The sequence below is a fragment of the Tursiops truncatus genome, chromosome 6 (genome assembly GCF_011762595.2).
Source record: "Tursiops truncatus isolate mTurTru1 chromosome 6, mTurTru1.mat.Y, whole genome shotgun sequence".
Classification (NCBI taxonomy): Eukaryota; Metazoa; Chordata; class Mammalia; order Artiodactyla; family Delphinidae; genus Tursiops; species Tursiops truncatus.
Window position 1 is genome coordinate 83,547,596 of NC_047039.1, and position 23,214 is coordinate 83,570,809.

The 23,214-nt window shown below is 37.4% G+C and overlaps 1 long non-coding RNA gene and 1 pseudogene across 2 annotated transcripts in view; one reads left to right on the plus strand and one right to left on the minus strand.

The window, feature by feature from the left end:
• The window catches only part of LOC109552347 (uncharacterized), a 400,848-nt gene that overhangs the window by 363,731 nt on the left and 13,903 nt on the right, over nt 1–23,214 (minus strand). For both annotated transcript variants that reach the window (XR_012332608.1, XR_012332607.1), the window contains exon 2: nt 15,666–15,782. This is a non-coding gene — a long non-coding RNA (uncharacterized lncRNA). The remainder of the gene's footprint in view (nt 1–15,665; nt 15,783–23,214) is intronic.
• On the plus strand, nt 19,569–20,161 carry LOC101333841 (transmembrane emp24 domain-containing protein 2 pseudogene; annotated as a pseudogene).

Below are 23,214 nucleotides of genomic sequence, written 5' to 3' on the forward strand. Positions count from 1 at the left end.
TACTGAAGACTATATATCATGGTGGTTTCAACTAAAGTGATGGTGATAAAAGTGGAAAGAAGCAAAAGGATTCAAGATATATGTTGGAAGTACAGTCAGAATCAGCTGAACTCTGTCATCTGGGTCATCAGTAACAAATTTCTGACCATGAAATAGACCAAGGTGAGTAACCTGTAGGAGGGGTCATACGTGAAAACTTGGCCTTATTCTCACTGTTGTTATTAGGACCCAGTAACAGCTATTTAGTTCAGATGGTCCCACTTGTCTTGGCAAGCAGCACCTACCTGGCTAGCACATTTACAGTCCCAGCTTCCCCCATGCACTTAGACAGGTTCCTGACTAGAAAACTGATACACAGACTGTGCCCCAGGATTAGGTTTAACAGTACACTGGGTTTGGGGTACTGGCATCTCTGTCTGTATCAGCTCTGCCTTATCTGCTTGTAAGTTCTTCTACTTGCAGGTTCAAGTCAGCCCAGATTTAGTGGCACATTAAGAGCTTCCTACCCCGTGTGCCCAGAAAGGCAAAGCAACAGCAACCTTGATGCTGGTGTAAACATCAAATGAAACCTGAATCACCCAAACATTCAGCACACAGCTGGTTCAGGAATATACTCCCTCTACACTAGATCCTCTGGTTTCCCGCCAGAGCTGTAATCCTAACCAGTTCACTGGGGAACCTCTGTGAACTAATGACCTCTTCTCTAATGTCTGTAGTCCTTTCCTGAGACTGGCTTTCTACACCCCTCACTCTGTCTCCCATACTCTTCCTGGGCTTGCAACCCAGACACACACAGACACCAAGAACAATTACTGACCCAAAGACCTGCTGTTGCTCTCTGCATGTTTCTCTTGGATTCAACGGGGAATCAGATGCGAGTTGGTTTTACCACATTCCCCCAGGCTTAGCTTTGGTTTTTCCATTTAAAAAGTCTGCCTTGTTTGTTTATTTTATAGTGGTAGAGGGAAAAGAGAATGGTCAACTCTCAAGCACTCCTCATTGAGATGTAAATTCATGCAACCACTTTGAAGAGAAATTTGGCAAAATCTTGAAGAGGTAAAGATGCACATATCCTATAATCCTATCCCTAGGTATACGCCCGAGAGAAGTGGATAATAGACCCACCAATAAAATAGTGGAAGATTTTTCAGAGCCGCTTTATTCCCAATAGCAAAACTGTAAATAACCCAAATGTCTAACAAAAGAAAGGATAAACAAATTGTAGGATAGTCATAAAATAGAATATTAACCAGGAATTTAAAGAAAGCTTACTTATATACAATATTAGTGAAGCTCAAAATATTATGTTCAGCAAAATAATCCAGACCCAAAAGGTATATACTGTATTATTACATTTACAAGAAGTTTAAGAATGGGCAAAATCAAATCTAAAAGGTCAAAATAGTGGTTATCTCTGATGGGACATAGAGAATGGGGTTATTGACTGGAAAGGAAATGGGGGAACTTTCTAGGGTTTTAGAAATATTCTATATTTTGATCTGAGTGTATACATATATGAAAAGTCATAAAATTGTACACTTAAATTTGTGCATTTTACTGTGTCTAAATTATACCTCAAAAAGTATGAAAATAAAAACAAATAGCAGTAATATGTTATCATTATAGAATGTTTTAAATAAAGATAAGCAAAAGGAGTAAATAAAATTGTTCACTCCCACCAGATATAGCTACTGTTAAGTACTTTTTGTAGCCATGTATTTTTTTTTTTTTTTTTTTTTTTTTGCCATACGCGGGTCTCTCACTGTTGTGGCCTCTCCCATTGCGGAGCACAGGCTCCGGACGTGCAGGCTCAGCGGCCATGGCTCACGGGCCCAGCCGCTCCGCGGCATGTGGGATCTTCCCAGACCGAGGCACGAACCCGTGTCCCTTGCATCGGCAGGCGGATTCTCAACCACTGCACCACCAGGGAAGCCCTATGTATTTTTTTAATTTACAAATCATGCTGCTTTTTAAATCAGTTGTTTTCTATTGAACATATTTATTATTTAATTGTTTTTATGAGAAGTGATCTTCAAACTTTTTAGTAGCAAAAACCTTTCCTGAAACAAAATTTTATGTGAACCCTCAATATACAAATATTGCTCTGCTTAAAGGATAATTAAGGAGTCACACCTGTCTGTGAGTCCTACTCTGTGTCCACCTCTGGCAGCCTCGTAGCCATCTTTTTTTTTTTTTTTTTGCGCTACACGCGCCTCCCACTGCCGTGGCCCCGGGTCCGCACAGGCTCTGGACGCGCAGGCTCAGCGGCCCTGGCTCACAGGCCCAACCGCTCCGCGGCAAGTGGGATCCTCCCGGACCCGGGCACGAACCCGCATCCCCTGCACCGGCAGGCGGACTCCCAACCACTGCACCACCAGGGAAGCCCAAAGCCATCTTAATAGGACCCCAGCAGTCTGAAAATCACTATCTTGGTTCCATTTGTAATGAATGCATTCCAATTCATGAATGACCCACAGTTTTGGTAACTCACATGGTGATAACACCTGAGTATTACCACTTCTTCTCCTTTAGACCACAAAGAAAGTTCTGCAGTTGTCTAATGAGAACCAACCACATTCACTCACATCCCTCAACATGCCTCAAGAAAAGATTGTTTTGTCCAATCCTCCAATAAGGCCTTTTTAAGGTAGATAGGTGCGTGAAGCCGAAAGGACTTGTGAGGTCTTACAATGGAAAGGGAGGGAATTGCCAGCTGGGAAATAGATCCAGGAAAGGGAAAGATAGATGGTGAGGAAGAAGATAAAGATATCTGGTTTGGTTTGTAAAGATAAAGTCCAAGAAAAAATATGAAAGAAATTTTGGACAAAGAGGTAATGGAGCTAATTGGAAGCGACTGCAGAGGATGGAAAAGATATTGTAAGTTGGAGGAATTTGACATCTTCAGAGCAATTGGAACAGGAAAGCTCCAAAATGCTTTTTCCTAGGTAATTAACTAGTACCCACCCAATGCTATTTCTTTATAATACAGCATCTTTCCTGTTACATGAATTTATAATGAATTTATAACTTCATTATATGCTAATAAATTATATACACTTGTGACTGTTTCTAGACTTTTGATTCTACTCTTGTGATCTGCGTATCTATTTCTGAACCAGTTCCACACAGAACAAATCATACCTTCACCATATGTTTTAATAACTTACAGGGCAAGTCTCCCTTCATTACTTTTTTAAAATATTTTTTAGATATTTTTAAATGTTTGTAATTCCATCTAAACTTTAGAATCATTTTGTTGAATTCCCAAAACCTGTCCTTTTTATTTTGGTTAGAAGTTATAGAGTAATTTAGAGGAAATTCACATTTTTATCATTTTGACTCTTTTCATCCAGAAATATGGTCTGTCTCTCCACTTATTCAAGTCTTCTCCTGCCCTCGGGAAGTTTTGTTGCTTTCTTCATACAGTCCTGCATATTTGTTAAATTAATTCCTTGGTCTCTATTTTTTATTGCAATTGTGAAAGAAATCTTTTTTTTCTATATAATTTTCTAGCTGGTTTGTGTTGGCATTTATTAGTTTGTATTGGTTCATATATGCATGGGAAACCAACATGCATTATGTATATATGTATACACATACATGTGTATATATGATATGATATGTATGTATATATATGGGCACACACACACTAACCAGACTGCCTATCAAAAATTCATATTAATTCTAAAAGTTCTTCATTTGTTTTGCTTATATTTCCTAAGTATTTTCTGGGTAATGATAATTTTGTCTTTTCCTTTCCAAAATATATACTTATTTTTCTGTTTAAAACAATGGCTAGGAACCCCCATAATAATGTTAAATATTTTCAGTGGTATATGGCACCTTTAATTGAATGTTTCTAAGTTCTAATCATTAAATGTTTATTCTTAGTTTCTCATGATTAGGCTTTAGTATGTTAAGAAAATCTCCTTAGTAAGTCCTACCTTACTAAGAGTTTTATCAATAATGGATAGTAAATTGTATTAAGTGCCTTTCTGGCATCGTGTTTGTTCCTCTTTTAGCCTATTTAATATAATGAATTACATTAATAAATTTCATGTTGAACTAACCATAAATTCCTCAAATAAGCCCTACATTACATGGTTATAGTATAATATGTTTAATTACATCGATTTTCATAGGTTAGATTGATACAGTTGTGTGTGTACATTAGTTTTGTCAGATTTAGGTATCAGAATTATGTCTGCTTCAAAAAATGAATTGAGGAGATTTCTATACATTTCTAATATCTAAAATACTTACTTAACAAAAGAAATATCTTTTCCTTGAACATTTCCAGGAATTACCCATAAAATCATCAAAGCCTCATGCTTTCTGGGTGGAATAGATCTTTGACAATCTTTAAAATTCCTTCTACGGGTCCTGGTATATGCAGGTCTTTAATTAATTTTGGAAACTTGATTTTTTTTTCCATCCATTTTATCATGACTTTCAGATCCATTAGCTTGAAAATGAGCATCATGTTCACTTGTGACTTATCTCCCTCACCTCTGTGGTTTCATGCTCATTTACAATTCTGTGGTGCTGGTTTTCCTTTCTTCTTCTTTGGCCTTAGTTAGAGGTTTTGTTTGCTTTTTCTCAGTAGATTAAATGGATTTATCATTTCCCTTTATGTTTGCCAACTCTGTAATTTTTGCATTTAACTTTGTTTCTATCTCCTACATCCTCATTTAATAGAACATCCTCATTGTTCTATTTCTAATTTCATCAATCATTTATTCTTCCCTTTTTCATATATTTATATGTTTAAGGCAACAAATCTGCTAAGTACTGCTTTGGCCATACCCTTAAGTTTTTAGGAGCAGTTTTCATTGTCATTAATATATACATTTTCTCTTTGTCCCAAAAGTGATTTAGGAGAATGTTTTTTGATTTATTCAAGAGTTTAGATTTTTTGGCTTTAATCAATTTCATTGTTATGGTATTGTAGTCAGAGACTGTGGCGTATACATTTTCTGCTTTTAGAAATTTAAGTTTTCTATTTGGCCCATTATATAATCACATTTTATAAATGTTTAATATGGACACTGGGAAACAATGTATATTGTCTCTTTGTTAGGGCATAGAGTTTAATATATATCATTAATTTTTCTCAACTGAATTTTATATATCCTCATTTCTTTATCCATGTATCTTCTCAATTACTGAGTTGCAGTTACTGTGATCATCTCAAATCCCCCTAGTATTTGCAATATTTTGGTTTATATAGTTCAGTGTTGTACCCTCCAGATATAAATATCTCTTATAAATTCTACCTTTTATCACTACAAAATGCATTACTTTGTTTTATTTAATATTTCACATAATGCTTTTGCCCTGAAATCTATGTCTGATGGTACTACCACCCATTCGTTCTTTACTATAATTTTTGCCCAACTTCAAATTTAACACCCCTTGCTCACTGTTATAATGGCATACAGCTAACTGTTGGTTTGGTTTGTATAGAGGTAAAATATACATACAATGAAATGCCTAACCTTAAGTGTACATCTTTTTATTTTTTTAAGTCTACATCTTGATAAGTTTTGATAAATGTACCAATCCATGTAACTACCACACCAATCAAGATATTGAACATTTCCATCACTCCAGAAAGTTACCATATGCCCCCACAGGCAACCACTGTTCTTATTTCTATCAACATAAATTTTCCCTCTTCTATAATTTTATATAAATAGAATCATTCAGTATGTTATTTTGTGTCTGGCTTCTTTCACTGAACATGATGTTTGGGGGATTTGCTCTTATTGCTGCATATATCAGTAGTCCATTCTTTTTTCTTGCTGAGTAGTATTCTTTTATATGAATTATACCATAATTTATCCTTCTGTTGATGGATATTTGGGTTCTTTCCAGTTTGGAGCTAGTATAAATAAAGTTGCTGTGAATATTCTTTTGCATGTCCTTTTGTGGGCATATGTTTTCATTTCCTCTGGATAAATACCTAGAAGTGGAATTTCTGGGCCACAGCACAGGTATATGATTAATTTTTCAAGAAACTGCCAAATATTTTCCAAATGATTGTATAATTTTGTACTCCTAACGGCAGTTTCTCCACATTCTCACCAACAGTTGGTGTTGTCTATCTTTTTAATTTTAGCCATTATAATGGATATGAAATGGTATCTCATTGTAATTTTTTTTTTTTTTTTTTTTTTGCGGTACGCAGGCCTCTCACTGTTGTGGCCTCTCCCGTTGCGGAGCACAGGCTCTGGATGTGCAGGCTCAGCGGCCATGGCTCACGGACCCAGCCGCTCCGTGGCATGTGGGATCCCCCCGGACCAGGGCACGAACCCGCGTCCCCTGCATCGGCAGGCAGACTCTCAACCACTGTACCACCAGGGAAGCCCCTCATTGTAATTTTAATTTGCATTTTCTCTGAAGACTAATGGTAATAAGTAATTTAATGTGCTTAATGGCTATTTGTACACATTCCTTTATGAACTACCTGCTCAAGTCTTTTGCCCATTTTGTATGGAGTTGTCTATTTATTATTGATTTGCAGGAGATATGTATATTGTAAACATTTTCACCCAGTCTGTGTCTTCCCTTTTCATTTCTTGTTGTGGTAACTTTTGATGAGCAAAAGGTTTGAATTCCAATTTATCAATTTTTTTTCCTTTCTATTTAATGCTATTTATGCTCTCTCTGGGAAATCTTTGCCTAACCCAAGTGTGTGTTTTCTTCTAGAAGCTTTATAGTTTTTGATTTTACATTGGTGTTGATGATCTACTTCTTAAGTATTTTATGGTTTTCGGGGTTTTCTGATATAGAATTATATTCTTAATTGCATTTTCCAATTGTTTGCAACTGATCTATAAAAATATAATTGAACTTGTTTCTGTGGTCTTTCTAAATGCATTTATAAGTACCAGTAGTTGTTTTACAGATTCCTTAAGATTTTCTAAGTACAGAATTATGCCTTTTGCAGGCTTTATATCTTTTACTTCTTTTTCTTGCCTCATTGCAATGGCTAGGAGCTCCAGTGCAACATTAAATAGAAGTACTAAGAGAGGACATCCATACTTTTTTCTCAGTCGTGAGGAAAGGCTTTCAATATTTCAGTGCTAAATACGAGGCTGCTACAGGTGTTTTATAGATGCTCTTCAACAAGTTAAAGAAATTTCTTTCTATTCCTGATTTGCTGAGTCAAAAATTATTGAATTTTGTGAAATGCTCTTTCTGTATGTATTGAAAGGATTATATAGGTTTTCTCCTTTATTATGTTAAAATGTGAAATACATTAATTTTTGGGTTAAGCAATTTTGTTTCCTGGACTAATCCCACTTGATCATGATGTATTAACATTTTTATACAGTCCTGGATTCAACCTGATGATATTTTTTAAGGATTTTTATTTCTGTTTTGGTATCTGGATAATACTCACCTCATAAAATGAGTTAGAAAATGTTCCCTCCTCTATTTTCTGAATTTGTTTAACATTCATATTATTGCTTCTTTAAATGTTTGATTGTATTCACCAGAGAGACCATCTGGGCCTGTAGTTTTCTTCACAGGAACGTTTTTTACCACACATTCAAAATTTTAAATACATATAGGACTATTCAGATTTTCTATTCCATCTTGTATTAGCTTTAGTAAGTTGTGTTTTAAAGAAATTTCAAAACATCTAATTTCTTGAATTTACTGGCATCAAATTTCCATAATATTTCTTTATTAATCTTTCGATGTCAGTATGATCTATAGTGATATTCCGCTTTCATTCCTAATTACGGTAATTTCTGTTTTCTCTCCTTATCAGTCATGGTAAGAGTTCATCAATTTTATTGTACTTTCAAAGGAAAAACTTTTGGCTTTGTTAATTTTCTCTATTAATTGTCTCTTTTCTATTTTTCTATTTCTGCTCTTTATTGAGTTGCTTTGGGTTTAATTGGTCTTCTTTTTCTAATTTCTTAAGGAGGTTTGGAGACAGAGCAAGCTATGAACGAGATTTATGTGTGAAGGACACCAAATTCAAGCCTGAGTATCACTTTCTCTTGAAGTCTTGGAGACGACCTCCACGTGGCAGACACACACACACACACACACACACACACATACACACACACACACACGATACTTGGTCTCTAGTAGCAGATATTCAGATGTTCTTCATCTTTGGACACAGATTGAGTGTTTCTGCATATTGCAGTACATCGTTTGTAATCCAGGGCCAATCAAAGTCCTGAAGGACCAGTTTGACTGCTTTGAACATGTCTGGACAGTCTACTGGTGCATCATCATGGCCCAGACTAACATAAGTCTGGACTTTCAGGCAAGGATAAGGTCCTAAAGTTTAAGCCTCTGTTTCGCATTTCTAAAGGTTTTCCTAGGAAACCAGTGAAATGAGAGTTGCCTCAGTATCACTGTCTACCTATATTTGAGTTCTTTATAGGTACCAGAATTATGAAGGTTATTTATTCTGGACTGTGGTCCCAGATATCTACAGCTACAATTTTTCAGGTTTTAGCACCCTGATAAACAAGTGATGTCAACCAATTTGAACTAATTAAAATTCTAAAACGTTATCAGGTTATCAGGGTGGTGGGAGAAAAGGTATATGCGAGGGTTGAAGTGAAAGAAAACAAGGGGAAAAGATTATTACAGTTTCAAATATAACTGACGATGTAAGCAAGGGGTTCAAAAACTGGAAACTAAGAGAATTAGATATGCTGCCCTCCAGGATGGAAGTCTGTGGAAGCCAGTGATTTCCAAGGAGGCTTTAGACCTAAAAAGTGGGTTGTTTGGGCTTTCTGGACATCTTCTACTTTCCTCAGATTATTTTCTCCTACCCCTTTCTAACAGTAAGTAGTATGTCTTCCTATGATCTGTTTATTTCCCTGATGAACTTAAATCTGTGGAAACTTTTCCATTGTGAAGTCATGAAATTGCAAAAGAACCTGGAAAAAATAACCAATCCCATTGGAGATAGACCTGCCTCCAACCCGGAGATCTCCTCCCAAATTTGTGGGGCATCCATTCAGTTTCTTTACCACCAGAGCTATATTCAGGGTAACTGAATAAATCTAGAAGTTGTGGGAGCTCTAATGTGGCAGTGGAGGTGAAGGTGGGGCCCACTTGCTAAGAACAGTCTGCTCTCATAAAACATTTAAAGCAAGGCAATATTTTTGCACATTTTTCTGTAATTGAATATCATTAAGATACTGAATATACAATGCATCTTGTTTTTTTTTATTCTTTCAAAAACTATTTATTGAATGCCTACTATATACCAGGCATTGGGCATTGTGCAAGGGATAGAGGGATACAATGGTGAGCAAAGAAACAGAGAAAAGAAAGCTAAAATACAGTCATGAGTGGAAAGGGTAGGAATGGAGGTGGAATGTTGGTGTGCTCCTTTATTACCAAAGACTTTGCATATTCTTGGGTCCTTGAGTCAGAAAAAAGTAGTTACGCTGGATCCCTGTGACATGTATAGCAAGGAGAGAGAGAGTGTGTGTGTGTTTGTGTGTGTGCTTGTGTGTGTGTATGTGTGGTGGTGGTGGTGGATTTTGGAGAAGATGAGGGACCATAAGGAGAATACCTCAATTTCTGCCCAATAGAAGTGGGAGGATGGAATCACTGATGTTCCAGAAGCTAAGAAAGGAAAAATGTAAATTATTTTCTTTACGCATGTGGTTTGCACAACATCCTCCAACATAAGACTCCCACTTGGCTCCTAAAGTTGGAAAAATCTAGGGAGTATGGAGATGGTGAACAGAGCAACAAGACTTGACATGGTATTCCAGGTGTCAGCACTAGTAGGTCAACTCCGAGAGTGAGACCTTTGTAAGATATTCTTCAGGTTCATTAGCCATGTGCATTATAAATCTGGAATTAATGTCATTTACCTAAATTATAGAGATGTATTTCTCACGTAAGTCCCTATATGCAGGCAAGGTAGCAAAGAAGAGTTCTTTAAGTGGGGATAATGTGAAGAGCCCCTAAGAAGAATTCCCTACCCTAAATCGTATTTCCCATGTTGAATGAAATTCATTTTGTTCCACTGCTTAGAACCCATCTTTAATCATCTCTCTATAACCACAAAAGCAGTTATAACATAGTATAGTAAAGATTCTGAAATAAGATTGCCTTGTTCACTGTGGGCTTCACCACTAATTGCTCATGTGACTCTGGGGTATGTTTCTTAATAGCTAAGAATTACATTTATTGAGCATGCAATCACTTAGCAACTACAGAATCAAGCACTTTACATGTATTTACATGTGTCATGAATCCTCACAATACCCTATGAGGTATGAGGTAGGTAACATTATTATCATTATCATCATTATCAGATGAGGAAATTGAGGCAAGTATGTAACTTTCAGGTCCAAAACTAGTAAATTGAGGAGCTGAAATTCAAACTTAAGTAGTTTTAACTACTATACTACAGTTCCCTCACTTAAACCCTCTAAGCTACTATACCTACCTCAGACCATAGTTGTAAAGATTAAGTAAGATAGTGGTTGCAGACTTGATGGAGTGCAAAAAGTGTTCAACACTATTATTATTTCAGATAAATCGATTCTTTAAAAAAAAAACTGGAGCAATACTCAGCAAATCCAATTCTACCTTACTGAGCCTCTATTATGTATTAAGCTCTGTATTAGATGCTAAAGTGATATACTGATGTATAAGACTTGATTCCTGCCCTCAAGAAACTCACAGAATTTAAGGCTTACTCACATGTTCCCCACATAAAATCCTTCAGGAGCTCTAAGTTGCTTTCAGAAAGCTCATATCCCTACCTTGGCACAAAAGACCCATCAGGATTCTACCCCTTCTAGCCTCTCTGGCCTCATCTCCTGCCACTTCCCCCATCCACACTTCAGCCTAACTGAGCTACTTATCATTCTTCAGAAGTACAAGACATTTCATATCTCCATGACCTACAACATGCTGTCCAACTCAAATCTACCTGGAATCCCCATCCCCTGCTAGATTAGATGCTCCCTCTCTGTGCTCCCACAGAATCCTGCACACACTCGCTGCACTTATTACATTGTACTGCAACTGTCCTGCTCATCTGTCTCCTCCACTATACTGTAAGCTTCCTGAGGACAGACTGCAGTAGTGGTGTCCTATCCTAGCTCCCAAAACAACATATGTGTGGTAGGCATTCAATGAATGTGTATAGAATGAACACATTAGTAAACTATAATTAGTGCTCTAACGGAGGTATAACAATTTAATGGTAGAGTGAGTAAAGAGTGAAACACATTGGGAAGGTCTGCAGTGACTTCTTTAAAGAGGCAGCATCTGAATTGGCTCTTCATGGGAAGGTAATGCTTGGATCAGTGGATACATGCAGAGGACCTCCCAATAAGAAAAGGTTTGAGGAAAGGCCCTAGAAGGAACCTTTGGAGCATAATAAGTAAACCTCTATAACTAGAACATAGGAAACAAACAGAGAGGATAAGGTCACTGTGGCAACAAAACTGGGAATTGCAGAGAACCCAGATCATCAAATCTATTCTCAAGAAATTTTCAATTAAAAAAATCTTACTGCTGTACTATAAAACTCTTAGAGGAAAACATAGGAATGCTCTATGACATAAATCACAGCAAGATCCTTTTTGACCCACCTCCTAGAGAAATGGAAATAAAAACAAAAATAAACAAATGGGACCTAATGAAACTTTAAAGCTTTTGCACAGCAAAGGAAACCATAAACAAGACAAAAAGACAGCCCTCAGATGGGAGAAAATATTTGCTAACCAATCAAGTGATAAAGAATTAATCTCCCAAATATACAAGCAGCTCATGCAGCCCATATCAAAAAAACAAACAACCCAATCCAAAAATGGGTGGAAGACCTATATAGACGCTTCTCCAAAGAAAATATACAGATTGCCAACAAACACATGAAAGGATGCTCAACATCACTAATCATTAGAGAAATGCAAATCAAAACCACAACGAGGTATCACCTCACACCAGTCAGAATGGCCATCATCAAAAAATCTACAAACAATAAATGCTGGAGACGGTGTGGAGAAAAGAACCTTCTTGCACTGTTGGTGGGAATGTAAATTAATACAGCCACTATGGGGAACAGTATGGAAGTCCCTTAAAAAACTAAAAATAGAACTACCACATGACCAAGCAATCCCACTACTGGGCATATACCCTGAGAAAACCATAATTCAAAAAGAGACATGTACTACAATGATCATCAGAGCACTATTTACAATAGCCAGGACACGGAAGCAACCTAAGTGTCCACTAACAGATGAGTGGATAAAGAAGATGTGATACATATATACAATGGAATATAACTCAGCCATAAAAAGAAACAAAATTGAGTTATTTGTAGTGAGGTGGATGGACTTAAGAGTCTGTCATACAGAGTGAAGTCAGAAAGAGAAAAACAAATACCATATGCTAACACATATATATGGAATCTAAAAAAAAAAAGTTTCTGATGAACCTAGGGGCAGGACAGCAACAAAGACGCAGACGTAGAGAATGGACTTGAGGACACAGGGAGGGGGAAGGGTAAGCTGGGACGAAGTGAGAGAGTAGCATGGACATATATACACTACCAAATGTAAAACAGATAGCTAGTGGGAAGCAGCCACATAGCACAGGGAGATCAGCTCAGTGCTCTGTGACCACCTAGAGGGGTGGGATAGGGAGGATGGGAGGGAGGGGATATGGGGATATATGTATACATATAGCTGATTCACCTTGTTATACAGCAGAAACTAACACAACATTGTAAAGCAGTTATACTCCAATAAAGATGTTTAAAAAAAAAATCTTACTGCTGCAAGTAATGTTATCCACTCCCAGTTCTTCTATTTGCATTTCTTCTCATTCATTCATAACCAAACCATGATGATCACATCAAAAATACAGGGATGTGTACAAGGAGGATTGTAGCAAAAGGATAGAAATGGGGAAAGGAAAATAGTCTGAAAAGTAGGAGGAAACGGCACTAAAATTAAAATACCAAGCTGATAGGAGTGTCTCACCTGTATCAGATCAGGGACTATGTCATCAGCAGTTTGATTACTCTTACATTTATTTAACTTTATGTCATTTTTTTACTACATAAATTTCTATAACAGGCCCACACTAACTTATGATGCAGAGACAGTGATCCCTGAAGGCAACCAGTATCATTTTAGAAAGGAAACCTTTTGACCCATGTACTCTGCACTCCACCCAATAAGCCACTGACATTACTAAAGAGTCAGTGGATCTGATACAGTATTAAATACAGGCTGCATCATGCAACAAAATTCACAACCACTTTACTCACTGTATTCCCTGCTTTAAGCACCAACTCAATATTTAATGCACACCTGTTAATGGGAAAGACACTGTTGTTGGCACTGACAGGGATACCTGGATTAATCTGGTATGATCCAGACCCTTAAAGAATGCACAGAGTAGGTGAGCCAAATGTGTACATGATAATGCAATTCAAAGTGTCATAAATTTATGAAAAATGTAGCACGAAAGCAAAAAAGAAGCATTCATTAATCTTAACAGGAAAAATGGAGGAAGATTTCATGGCAGGGTTAACTGGGACTCCTATGAAAAGTTTTCATTGTATTTCTTTTTTTATTTTCATAATTTTTTAAAATTACAAAAGTGATATATGTTCATTATTAAAAAAATCAAAAAATACAGATAAGCAAAAACCACAAATAAACCACTATATTTTAGTATATGCCATTTAAAATTTTAATTTATTTATAAAAATAAGAAGATATTTTACATTCTTTTCAGTAAGCAGCTTTCTTCAGGCAACAATATATTACAACCATCTTTCCATGTTATTTACTATACTTCTGCAACTGACTTTTATATTTAAAAGGTGCATATCACAAAAAGAGTACACAGTAAAAGCATGTCTCCCTCCCACCCCACCCCCATTATCTTATAGTTTTAAACAGAAGCAACCACTGTTACCAGTTTCTTGTGACGGTTCCACAAGTAGTCTATGAATATATGAGCATAAGTGTATATATTTCTCTTTTTAAATAAATGGCAGCAATGCACTCAGCTTTGTACCTTGCTTTTCTCCCCTTAGGCAGTATACTTATCATTGCCTTGTTCCTCCTAATGGCTGCAAAGTGTTCCATTATACAGATATATAATAACTTATTCATCTAGTACCCTTTGATGGACATTCAGAATATTTCCAACCTCTTGCTATTAGAGTATTACTAGACATATCCTTTAAATGTAAACATGCACACATTTGTGAATATATCTGCAGAAAAATTGCTAGAAGTGGAGTTTTAAGGTCAAAGGATATGTATATTTTTAATTTCATAGATATTACCATAGTGTCCTCCATTCAGACGGTCCTAATTTCTACTCCTGCCAGTTACAAATGAGAATGCCTACCTGTGGCTATTCCCTACCTGTGGCTGCCCAGCAAGATACTATTTTCCATTCCCCTCCCTGACCACACACAGACAGGTGAGGTCACTTGTCTGGTAAATGGAATAAGGAATGTGAACAGAAATGTGTGTCATATCCAGGCCACAGAAACTGAGAAGAGAATATGCATTTTCCACCCTTTCTTTGCTTTTCTACCAGCTGGAAACAGAAGATTTCAAGGCCTTAGGGAAAGAGAGAGTCACATGATGCAAGGAACCCAAGTTCCTGAATCACCATACAGAGAAAAACTGTCTATCAACCAGAAACATCCACATTGGACTATTACATGAGGGCGAAATAAATTTCTATTGCATTAAGCTTCTAAAATGTTGGTGTTTGTTATAATATCTTGCTTTATGCTAACTAATATACCAAGAAACCCCTTTTTATATAAAACACCAGATCCACAGTCCAGAGGAATACACATGGGAAATGCTGCTTAAGTATTTCAACGTTAAGTATGAAAATGCCTATTAAGAAAGTATCCTTCATTTCCTGGATTACCAAGAGCTGTTTTTTGTTTCTTCTTTTTTTTAAATCAAGAATGGGTATTGATTATCAAATACCTTTACAATGTCTGTGGAAATGACCCTAAGATTTTTTCCTTTTAAATATTAAAGTGAGATATTGCATTAATATTTCCTAATGTGGAAATAGCCTCACATTTCTAAAATAAATTGGGTTTACTTGGTTATGGTATTTTTATATGATATTGAATGCAAAAAATAACCAGAACAAAATAATATACTGGGAAATTCTTTAAACATGATTTATAAATTTTAAATTTCAATTAAGGAAGTAAAAAGTAGAAGAGACCTTTCTGAAGAACAAATTTGCTATCTGGAAAAGCAAGTGAATGAGTTAACACACTATCCAGGGCAAAAATAAAAAGAAATGGAATTCCTGAATGAAAAAAACAAAAAAAAAATAGAAACAGAAGGCAGGCCTAGAAGGCCTAAGCGGAAATAAAAGAAGTTCCAGAGGGAGAGCAAAGACCATACTGGAGAAAGCAATAATCAAAACACAGTACAACAGAATTAAAAAAAAAAACAAAAAAACCACACAATACAAGAAAACTACCCTCAGGAGGAGACTAGAGTTGTCAGAACAAAAGCATTCACTGATTGCCAGTCAGGATAATTGAAAAAAGGCATACATATAGATATATCCTCATGAAACTTCTGAAGTTTAAGAATAAAGAAAAAATATAAGCTTTCAGAAAGAAAGCACAGGTTACTTACAAATGAATGAGCACGAGGCTGGCAATGGGCACGGATAAGAACGTAGGCTCTGAAGTAAGACTACCTGGGTTCAGATCTTGGTGTGAACTTGGTCAAGTATTTAACTTCTTTGCGCTTCTGTAAAACAGGGATGATGATAGTACTTAGCTTCTGAGGTTGGTTGGAAGCAGTATTTGAGATAACACACAGAAGGTCTGGCACATCATTTGAGTCACCCAATTCCTATCTGTTAACACTGAAAGCTATATCAGAGACTCAAAACTCTGCACACTTTTGAGAGGACAAAAGCCTGCCCCCTCCCCAGAGCTTAATGTGTGGCACTAATGACCTGAAGAGCTGGCTGGACTAGCCCACCAGAATGCCTCTAGTGGTACCTGAGGTCCATGCTAGTGAGAAGTGAAATGATGGGTGAAAGGAATCTCACTGATTATTGTTTAATGTGAACAAAGCAATGACAACAGGTTTTTGGCCTAGAGCGAAGATTATCAGAGAAGAAAAAGTTGTAGCCTCTGTCAAAAGTAAATGGACTCACAGTAGAATCTCTTGAAGTCAGTGAGGACTCTCCTACAGTATTACTGTTATTCAGGACTCTACAAAAAGTGAAACAGTATAGGACTTGTGGCTGCCTGATTTGGGTGTCATAAAAAGTTATTTCATTCATTCAGCAAATTCTTTGAGCACACCTATGTGTCAGGAACTACACTGGGGATCTAACTGTGAACAAGACACACCAAGCCCCTTCCTTTAAAGAGTTTACATACATGGGAACTTCCCTGGTGGCACAGTAGTTAAGAATCCGCCTGCCAACGCAGGGGACGTGGGTTCGACCCCTGGTCTGGGAAGATCCCACATGCCGTGGGGCAACTAAGCCCGTGTGCCACAGCTAGTAAGCCTGAGCTCTAGAGCCTGCGAGCCACAACTACTGAGCCCATGCACCACAACTACTGAAGCCCACACACCTAGAGCCTTTGCTCCACAACAAGAGAAACCACCACAATGAGAAGCCTGCACGCCACAACGAAGAGCAGACCCCGCTGGTTGCAACTAGAGAAAGCCTGCACGGAGCAACAAAGACCCAACAGAGCCAAAAAAATTTTTTTAATTAAAAAAACAAGAAGAAATAGAAAATATGAACAGACCAATCACAAGTAATGAAATTGAAACTGTTATTAAATCTTCCAACAAACAAAGTCCAGGACCAGATGGCTTCACAGGTGAATTCTATCAAACATTTAGAGAACAGCTAACACCCATCCTTCTCAAACTCTTCCAAAAAATTGCAGAGGAAGGAACAGTCCCAAACTCATTCTACGAGGCCACCATCACCCTGATACCAAAACCAGAGATACTACAAAAAAAGAAAATTACAGACCAATAACACTGATAAATATAGATGCAAAAATCCTCAACAAAATAATAGCAAACAGAATCCAACAGCACAGTAAAAGGATCATACACCATGATCAAGTGGGATTTATCCCATGGATGCAAGAATTCTTCAATATACGCAAATCAATCAATGTGCTACACCATATTAACAAATTGAAGAATAAAAACCATATGATCATCTCAAAAGACGCAGAAAAAGCTTTTGACAAAATTCAACACCCATTTATTACAAAAACTCTCCAGAAAGTGGGCATAGAGGGAACCTACCTCAACATAATAAAGGCCATATATGACAAATCCACAGCAAACATCATTCTCAATGGTGAAAAACTGAAAGTATTTCCTCAAATATCAGGAAAAAGACAAGGATGTCCACTCTCACCACTATTATTCAACATAGTTTTGGAAGTTCTAGCCATGGCAAACAGGGAAGAAAAAGAAATAAAAGGAATACAAATTGGAAAAGAAGTAAAACTGTCACTGTTTGCAGATGACATGATACCATGCATAGAGAATCCTAAAGATGCCACCAGAAAACTACTAGAGCTAATCAATGTATTTGGTAAAGTTGCAGGATACAAAATTAATGCACAGAAATCTCTTGCATTCCTATACACTAACAATGAAAGATCAGAAAGAGAAATTAAGGAAACAATCCCACTCACCATTGCAACAAAATGAATAAAATGCCTAGGAATAAACCTACCTAAGGAGGTAAAAGACCTGTACTCAGAAAATTATAAGACACTGATGAAAGAAATCAAAGATGACACGAACAGATGGAGAGATATACTATGTTCTTGGATTAGAAGAATCAATATTGTGAAAATGACTATACTACTGAAGTAATCTACAGATTCAGTGCAATCCCTATCAAATTACCAGAGGCATTTTTTACAGAACTAGAACAAAAAATCTTAAAATCTGTATGGAGACACAAAGGACCCTGAATAGCCAAAGCAGTCTTGAGGGAAAAAAAGGAGCTGGAGGAATCAGACTCCCTGACTTCAGACTATACTACAAAGCTACAGTAATCAAGACAATATGGTACTGACACAAAGACAGAAATATAGATCAATGGAACAGGACAGAAAGCCCAGAGATAAACCCACGCACCTGTGGTCAACTAATCTATGACAAAGGAGGCCAGGATATACAATGGAGAAAAGACAGTCTCTTCAATTAGTGGTGCTGGGAAAACTGGACAGCTACATGTAAAAGAATGAAATTAGAACACTCCCTAACACCAGACACAAAAATAAACTCAAAATGGAGTAAAGACCTAAATGTAAGACCAGAAACTATCAAACTCTTAGAGGAAAACATAGGGAGAACTCTCTTTGACATAAATCACAGCAAGATCTTTTTTGACCCACCTCCTAGACTAATGGAAATACAAACAAAAATAAACAAATGGGACCTAAGGAAACTTCAAAGCTTTTGCACAGCAAAGAAAGCTATAAACAAAACGATAAGACAACCCTCAGAATGGGAGAAAATATTTGCAAACAAATCATCGGACCAAGGGTTAATCTCCAAAATATATAAACAGCTCATGCAGCTCAATATTAAAAAACAAACAACCCAATGAAAAAATGGGCAGAAGACCTAAATAGACATTTCTCCAAAGAAGACATACAGATGGCCAAGAAGCACATGAAAAGCTGCTCAACATCACTAATCATTAGAGAAATACAAATCAAAAGTACAATGAGGTATCACCTCACACCAGTTAGAATGGGCATCATAAGAAAATCTACAAACAACAAATGCTGGAGAGGGTGTGGAGAAAAGGGAACCCTCTTGCACTGTTGGTGGGAATGTAAATCGATACAGCCACTATGGAGAACAGTATGGAGGTTCCTTAAAAAACTAAAAATAGAATTACCATATGACCCAGCAATCCCACTACTGGGCATATACCCAGAGAAAACCATAATTCAAAAAGATACATGCACCCCAATGTTCATTGCAGCACTATTTACAATAGCCAGTCCATTTACTTTTGAAGCAACCTAAATGCCCATCGACAGAGGAATGGATGAAGAAGATGTGGTACCTATATATGATTGAATATTACCCAGCCATAAAAAGGAATGAAATTGTGTCATTTGCAGAGACGTGGATGGACCTAGAGACTGTCATACAGAGTGAAGTTAGTCAGAAAGAGAAAAGCAAATATCGTATATTAACGCATATATGTGGTATCTAGAAAAATGGTACAGATGAACCAGTGTGCAGGGCAGAAATAGAGACACAGATGTAGAGAACAAACGTATGGACACCAAGGGGGGAAAGTGTGGGCGGGGGGGATGAATTGGGAGATTGGGATTCACGTATATACACTAATATATATAAAATAGATAACTAATAAGAACCTGCTGTATAAAATTTTTTTAATTAAAAAAAATGTGAAAAAAAACCCCCACAATATTGTGGAGAAGGCAGCAGTGGCAGCAGCAACGGCAGCTCTGGAGATGCAGTCCCGGTCCTGGCTTCAGCCCCAGTCCCATCATGGTGGCACTCGCTGAGCTCCTGGCCGCCCTCGTGGCCACAGCCTCGGGTTACTTTGTCAGCATCGACGCACATGCCGAGGAGTGCTTCTTTGAGCAGGTCACCTTGGGCACCAAGATGGGCCTCATCTTCGAGGTGGCTGATGGCAGCTTCCTGGACATCGACATGGAGATTACAGGGCCTAATAATAAATGAATTTATAAAGGAGACTGGGAGTCCAGTTGGAAATACACATTTGCTGCTCCCATGGATGGAACATATAAGTTTTGTTTTAGCAATAGAATGTCCAACATGACTCCAAAGATAGCGATGTTCACCGTTGATATTGGGGAGGCCCCAAAAGGACAAGACATGGAAACAGAAGCTCACCAGAACAAGCTAGTAGAAATGATTAATGAGCTCACAGTGGCAATGACAGCTGTAAAGCATTCCTATACATGGAAGTTCGGGAGAGAATACACAGAGCAGTCAATGACAGCACAAACAGCAGAGTGGTCCTTTGGTCCGTCTTTGAAGCTCTTGTTCTAGTTGCCATGACATTGGGACGGATCTACTACCTGAAGAGATTTTTTGTAGTCCGGAGGGTTGTTTAAAAAGCCTTTTCCTGATGGTCCCAAACTCATAATTCACTGTTTACCAAATATCTTGGGCATAATAATGTCATTAGTTTCTATGTTTTTATTTTCTGAACTGTACATTCACAGCTTATGTTTCTTTGTGATTAATAGATATTGGGGAAAAACACTTTTTCAGGAAAATTATAGTGAAAATTTGATTGGCATAATTTCGTATTTGAATTCTTCCTCCATTATACAGGTCTTTCCAGAACTCAGACACTGTAATTTGAATATAGGTGTATAGTCCTTATTATATCTTCTTTCCTTTTGCTTTCATAATAAAATACAGTTTGTTCAGGATAGTACTTTACTGATAGCACTTTACTAAAATGACTGCATTCTTGGGATCCCTAATCCTGCAGTTCAAGTCATTAAAGATTCATTTTGTTGAATCTTTATGAGAAACAACAATCTGAATCTTGACATTTTCTGTCCAGCCGAAAATGGCAGAGCCCTGTGACTTAGAGGATGCTACCAGGTGGTATTTTCATACTTTGTCTACCTTGTTTTTGCATTAAAGATAAGTCTTTAACCAACAACCTTTCCTCCCGCTAAAGTTTTACTCTGAACCTTAGAACTCAGTCACCTCCAGTTAAAATTGTTGACACAAGCAGCTAATAACCATTTTTTGGTTTCTGCCTAACCGTGTAAGAAGTCTCTATTAAAACCAATTCTCTAGGTGTTTCAGCGAACGGTAGCTCTTTTTCTTTCTGTGCTGGCACATCCACTTCTCCACTCTTGGCACGTAGGAGGTATGCATTCAGTACTAGGAAAAAATCTGGATTTCTGATGCCAAAGGGCTAAAGCCTCTTGGATTTCTTTGCAGTGATATACAGCCACTATTTCACTTTTGATCAGTGGCATTTTGGTCACTGTTTAATTAGGGTACTGAACATCACTGTCAGTACTAGGGTTTTTGTTTTTGTTTTTCTTGGGTCTTTCTATTTTTTGTTTTTCTTTCTTTCTTGTTTTACTTGGGTCTTTCTTTTCTTTTGAATTTTGTTTTGTATAAAACGAAATGACTTTCTCTGATGATGGGTTTAAAATTAAAAGAGCATCTAGTTTTGGTGTGGGGATGATCCAGAATTATGTTGTGACCGATGTATATTAGTTACTTGCGCTTTTTTTTTTTTTTTGGATCTTTGCAAGGGGAAAACTACAAGTAATGAGTTTTATATCATTAATTTAAATTTGTTACAGGTTTTCATGTTCAGGATAAACAATTTTTCAACCTTGGGTGAAAATACTTGCAACAGTTTCAGGTGACTGTGTTTTACCTTAGGACAACTGTTGCATTCCAGTTTGTGTGCGCGTGTGAAAACACTTCAAAATTGAGTTAAAAGATGTAAATTTACAATTGGTTGTGTATCTAATCTGCCCCAGGTTCAGTAAGTAAACAATTCTCTAAAAAAAAAGAGTTTACATATATGGATCTTGACTTATATGACCCAAATGAGAATGCCCACGTAAGGTAAGAAACCTATCCTACTGATTTAAGCCATTACCAAAACATACACACACACCTTTTAGTCCAATTACACAAGAAACAAAAAAAGCTAACTTTTAATATTGTTAATCATGAATAGTCATGTGCTACTTTAACTTAATTTAGTCCCTTTTTTTATAGTTCTGCAAATGCAAAGCTAGCATAACGATTCGGTGGAACTCGTGTTAATCAGTTCAACTCTAGTTACTAAGCACTTAACACCAACCAGAAATATTTTAAATGTTCCTCTTTGTATACTAGCTAAAAATTCCCTAGCCCATTTGCCCACCTTCAGACAGAAGATTATTTCTTGAATCCAAAAGGAAGATATTAAATTAAATGGCATACAATGAATATAGTGGGTTGAATTGGTGGTCCCTGAAAAGATAGGTACATGTCCTAATGCCTGGAAACTGTGAATGTTACCTTATTTGAATAAAGAGTCTTTGCAGGTGTAATTAAAGATCTTGAGATGAGGAAATCATCCTGGCTTACTAGGTGGGTCCTAAATCCAATAACAAGTGGAGTATTAAAGTCAGTCCTTATAAGAATCAGTCCTTATAAGAGAAAGGCAAAGAGAGATTTGAGACAGACATAAGAGGAAAAGACACAGAATAGAGAAGGAGGAGGCTATGTGACCACAAAGGCAGAGACTGGAGTGAGGTGACCATAAACCAAGGAGTGCCAACAGCCATCAGAAGGTGAAAGAGGCAAAGAATGAATTCTCCCCTAGAGCCTCCAGAGGGAGTGAAGCCCTGACAACACCTTGATTTCAGACTTCTGGCCTCCAGAGCCATGAGAGAATAAATATCTGTTGTTTATGCCACCCAATTTGTGGCAATTTGTTACAGCAACCATAGGAAGCTAATACAGTGAACAAAGGCATTTTGGTAAGGAATCATGGGTTGAAGTCCCACTCCTGTCATTCAGTCCCTATTTGTTCTTTAGTAAGTTGGTTAGCCTCTCTGAGCCTCCATGACCTTATTTGTAAAAATGGGATAATCAAGGGCTTCCCTGGTGGCGCAGTGGTTGAGAGTCCGCCTGCCGATGCAGGGGACACGGGTTCGTGCCCCGGCCTGGGAAGATCCCACATGCCGTGGAACGGCTGGGCCCGTGAGCCATGGCCGCTGAGTCTGCGTGTCCGGAGCCTGTGCTCCGCAGCGGGAGAGGCCACAAGAGTGAGAAGCCCACGTACCGAAAAAAAAAAAAAAAAAAAAAAAATGGGATAATCAAACCTGTGCTGCTATCCCCCAGGGTTCTGATAAGAATCAGATGAGATCATATAGGTGAAAACATTCAGAATACTGTAAAATCCTTTACAAATATGAATTATTATTCTTATACTTTATCTGGAATTTAATGAGGTTTGGAGCCCAGGCTCTTTATTCAAGCCCACTTGCTGCAACCCTTTACATAAATCAGCACTTGTCTAATTTTAGCAATGCCAACATTATATCAATTTTCTTTTTTCTTTTTTTTTTTTTGGTACGCGGGTCTCTCACTGTTGTGGCCTCTCCCGTTGCGGAGCACAGGCTCCGGACGC